Below are 5,121 nucleotides of genomic sequence, written 5' to 3'. Positions count from 1 at the left end.
CTAGAAGCGTTGTTAAAGGTTCCTGTAGGATAATTCAAATGATTCTTCTACAGCACACTATAAGCGCTATTAAAGGTATGCTATTAAAGATTTTACCGCCAAGTTTTAAATTATTTTATAATAGTGGATATCCTAGAAGTGTTGTTAAAGTAATTTTTATCATTTTTAAAAATAATTTTGTTGGTTATGCAATATATTTCATTTTATGATACCAAAAAACTATACATAGTTCATAATAACACCATATAAAAAATATAGTAAATAGTTAAACCTCTAATAAAAAGAATTTTGCAATTGTCATTATAATATAAGTGATTACATAAATATGTTCTAACCACAACATTAAACTACACAAAACACATTAACTAATAGAGTTGTATAGTTTTTTATTCCTTCAATGTAGTCTATCTACCATACACTCGTTGAACAACATAGCGCACTCAATGAGTTAAGTTCTTGCTTCTGAAGTGAGATGAAATTGTTGTGTGATCTGTGTCTGATTTATTGGAGTCCCATACATAAACAGAAGAGTATTCACTCACCAAGACAATGTGTTTTCTATCTGATTTGAATGATGCAGAGATCTGGCTTCCTGCATTTCGAAGACCTGGTAACAGTAAACAACATAACAGAAATTAGGACACAAAAATAGAAGTGTCAAGTTTAGTTGTGCTCACATTTTGGACCAAACATGGATCACAGTTATACAGGTGAGTTGGACACTTTAAAGTGTAACCGTGTATAGATGAGTGCCCGAGTAACATCTGTTACAAGCTAACCCTTTGTATGTACTACTAAGCAAGTCAACGTGAGAACCTTAGTTCCCACAAGACATCTCAAGCATATTCATTAGCAAAAAAATTCTAATTCTGAATCCACACAAACAATATCACTAATAAAAACCACAAACATGCAGCAGCATAAGCAAACCTCCTGTCCAAACTTGGCGCAAAATTAGTTAAAACAACAATGATCTCACGCTTCAGAGAATATTAGTACAAAGGTCACCGGAACAGGAATCAGTATACCAGGACAAAACAAAAAAAATGGCACCCTCAAACAATCTCATCCCAACATTCAGTGTTCTAGACTTCAAGAAACAATAGCCAACATCCATTTCCATAGACTCCTGCATGGATAGATATCAAACAAAAAAAAACAAAAAAAGGCAAGACTTTATTCCACAAAAGACATTTGACAAATGTGATAACTTCATGTTCAGGAAAACATCAAATTCTTCTAAATTACTCCCTAGTTCTTGAGTTTCAGAGAATCTTTGATTTAAATGTTCTCCGTCTATTTCAGTGTATCTTATTGGATGTTTGTGTAAGATTCTTTCCTCTAAACATACTATTTTACATTTTCGGCAAAGGATGTATATTTTTTTCTATACAGACTAGAGTTTGTTTGTCTACTGCGTTTCGATTTATTCCAGTGGCTGCAAACAAGCAGACATTTTTGTTCATATCTAATTCACCAAACAGAATCCTAGAGTAGGTTTCACAAAGGATTAGACAGGTACAATAGAATGAAGCAAGTCAGTCTATATTCTGTCAAAAGGCCACCTAATATTCGATTAAAGTCACCCTTCCGAAGAGAAAATCACCCTCTTAGACCCTGTTGTTTTCGACTTTATTTTAATTCCATTCAATTCAGTTTCGCCAAACAAAGTTCAGAAGAATAGTGCCTTATCCTTTTGAAAATCACCTTAATTCAAACATACTATTAGGACTTAGAGTCATCGAGTTGTACCAATTGTTCTCTGATTTTTGCTGCGAACTTCATTCATCGGTATAAGGCAAAATGCCACACTCAATATATGTTATTTATATAGAGTTCCAGATACATATCAAATTGTGCCTGTCACAATTCATATAACAGAAATATGACACTGTAATCTGTTTCTAAAAAAGAATGTATCAGACAAGTTTGAGGGACAGGTCGGCTTCCAGTGTAAACGACGATTGTGATTCAGAACTAGAAAATTTTTGAAACGGATTAGAAGTAAATACTAAAGAGGCCAAGGAAAAGAAAAGGAAGTGGTCGATTGTGGGACTTGCAATAGTTACAACCTCGAAGTTGCATCAAAAAGACCATTGATATCCAGGAGGTCGAGTTTTTAAACCCTCTCAATCACTGGTTTTTTATGAAGGAGTTCTCTAACACGAAGCCATATTGTCTTAGATTCTACTGTGATCATCTTTATATTTACAGTACAATCACAACTAATTTAGACGATAGCACAACGTCATGTACAAGTACTACGAAGCTAGGCCCATTAATTGTACTACTAAATGAATTACTGATCTGATACTGAATGCAAGCAGTAGCACCAACAACTGCTTTTAATAAATCCGAATGCTAAACTCCAGTAAGAGTTAGAAGAAATTTAGTGCATTGCTATTCTATTATCAAAGAATCAAAATTAAACCCTTGCCTAACAACTTGACTCTCTCTTTTTCTGACATTGTAGCATCTTCTCCTTGGATTTATCTCATCACTCACTTCTCACGTAGAAAAAAAAAGGAAAAGGAACAACCATGCTTCTTTAAGGATAAAAGAATCAACTAGTGAGCTGTGAGCTACACAGTCATTGAGTGAATTGTGATTCATCTATAAAATAAAAAATAGCCACATTTCACAAAATTCATATCGTGTCAACACTATATTAAGCTGATTACTCGGGTATAATATTTAGCAAAGAAACAAAAATTGAGGTGCAGAATGTTACTACTAGAGTTTGAAAGAAAACACACACTTACATAGATGAGCTGTATCAGAACTTTTCGCATTGTTGAATAAAGAGCCAAAACCACTCCATATCTGCGTACTTCTTCATACATAATATGAGGCCACCGATCAGGAAATATCCATTGCAGCATAGGAACAAGAAATGATTTCAATATATATACACTGCAACAAAAGCATAGATCGAATATAATTCATAATAATACAACAACACCAAGTCGCCAACAAGAGTGTAACAAAAGCAGCGAAAGAAGAAACAACATTATCTAAAAGCAGTAGAATATGAGAAAAGGCCATACAATAGGGATGTAGAAACAAGATTAAACATCATAAATACAAATTGGAAATATTCCCAATACACAGTTAACTATTAACCTGACTATACATCCCCAAGAATTAGAAAATTGGAATCAAAAGAACAACATAGAACAAAAATCCAAGACTAATCAGATTTAAAATTATCCATCACAAAACTGATGGCCACGCGACATACAAAAATGTGCCATCAGTTTAGTTACCAAATTATGCAGTACGAACCAATCCTTTAACTTAGATACTTGCGGACATGCCCTGCACCTTCATTCTCTGATTTATCTACAGTTTGACACACATACACAGCAAAACAAGAACAACAAATATTTCCCTGCTAGTATTTGTTGATATTATTCCCTTTTTCACTCTTGTAGAAATGACGGGGTTGGACGGATCACCGACTAAGAAAATAGGATCCCGCAACTACTACTTGTTACAAATTATTGCTTGACTTTGGTTTCCAAAGTTCAGGAGATCTTTGAACTCTCCGGCTACAAGACGTACAAACACTTCAACTACTACAGAAATCTGGAAAATTTAAGAACCAAATAATGAAATCACATAATACTCACAACCTATATATACAAATTTAGAGGACTAAAACCCTAAAACCCCAAAACCAATAAATTTACCAATCGGGAATTCAAACCCTCTTCCTCACAAAACCAATTCAAGAAAATTAATTCACTATAACCGCACACATAAAACGCAAAATTAAGAACAATCCCAAACATAAATCAGCAAAAATTCCTTAATGTTTATGGAGTATACCTTAAGTTCGATTATTCACTCTCGCCATGAGAAGGCCAGGAAGCACGCCTCAGTGGGTTTCTCAGTGAGAAGGGAAGCAACCCGCCCTAAGAAGGGAAATCACCGTCGTGGGTTTCGCCGTGAGACGGGAAGTCTTGACAGTGAAGAGTTTTGTAGAGCAAAGAGAAGCCTCGGAAGAAGAAACTCAAAGGCAGTTCTTTGCTATTTTGATAGCGTGATTTTTTTAATTATTTTTCCATATATTATTTGATAGCTATTATGTTGAAACGCTGTAATATGTATGTAATAATGTAATATGACAACGCTTGTATCCTAAGCGCTATCACAAATTCTTATTTACATGGGGTGTACGATAAATATTGTACACCGAAGTTAAAGTTAACGTAAAATGCTTAAAAGTCACCTTTGTATATGTAAAAGTTATCTATATTTTAGTAATAAAAAATTTCATTTTAATAAAAAAATATTTATTCAAAATCACTAATAATATATAAAATTAATCATTTAACACTTTAAAATGTTTGTCTAATAACTTTTTTTTTAATAATATAAAAGTTAGAGAAAACTGAGTAAAAGTTAGAGAAAACTGGATTAAAGTTATATGGGTGCACAATAAATTTATTGTACAACTTGTGCACGCAAGACCTTTTGAAGCGCTATAGTATGTATATTTATGACAGAGCTTACATCTTAAGCGCTATGATATGCTATATTTGATATCTTTGACAGCAGTATGGCGAAAAGCGCTGTTAAATAAACGCTGTTAAATGACATTTTTGGAGTATCGAAATATTGAATTTCAGAGGCTTACCTACAACTAGCAATTCTGATTATGTTAGCGATCGTGCTGCATATATTGAATTGAGAGTGATAAGACCCGACCGTAGGATTAACTCGTGCTGTAGATAATTTGAATACTTGCATTGTTGATGATTTTTGATAGATTTTGAATTGTAAACATGGTGAACTATTGCCGTAGATCTTTTAATTTGTTTTCCTAATTATTTTAGTTAAAACATTCAATCCTAAATTTTGTTTAGTTTAAACATTCAATCCTAAATTTTGTAACATTGTTAGTTTCTCCATACGTTGAAAGCTAAATTTAAATAGTCATCTCTCTGTGGATTCAACCCTGCTTATCCTGCTACATTGTTAGGAGGATTTGCTAGGATTTTATTTTTGACGGGTGTACGACAGCCTATCAATAACCAAATCTGAAAAGTACTATTCTTCAATCAAAAATAGTCCTCAACATTCTAATCATCAAAACCCTCAACTTTGGTGTTCATA

General features: G+C 33.4%; 1 long non-coding RNA gene across 1 annotated transcript; it reads right to left on the bottom strand.

Annotated features, from left to right (window-relative positions):
* Window positions 1–253: 253 nt before the first annotated feature.
* Window positions 254–4,075, bottom strand: LOC110786275 (uncharacterized). Its single transcript, XR_002532834.2, has 3 exons — window positions 3,832–4,075; window positions 2,763–2,913; window positions 254–607 (listed from the first exon to the last, which is right to left on the bottom strand). It is a non-coding gene; the product is annotated as an uncharacterized lncRNA (long non-coding RNA).
* Between the last annotated feature and the right edge of the window lie 1,046 nt (window positions 4,076–5,121).

Source organism: Spinacia oleracea, chromosome 3, assembly GCF_020520425.1.
Source record: "Spinacia oleracea cultivar Varoflay chromosome 3, BTI_SOV_V1, whole genome shotgun sequence".
NCBI classification, from domain to species: Eukaryota; Viridiplantae; Streptophyta; class Magnoliopsida; order Caryophyllales; family Amaranthaceae; genus Spinacia; species Spinacia oleracea.
This window is presented reverse-complemented; position numbering and strand designations above follow the sequence as displayed.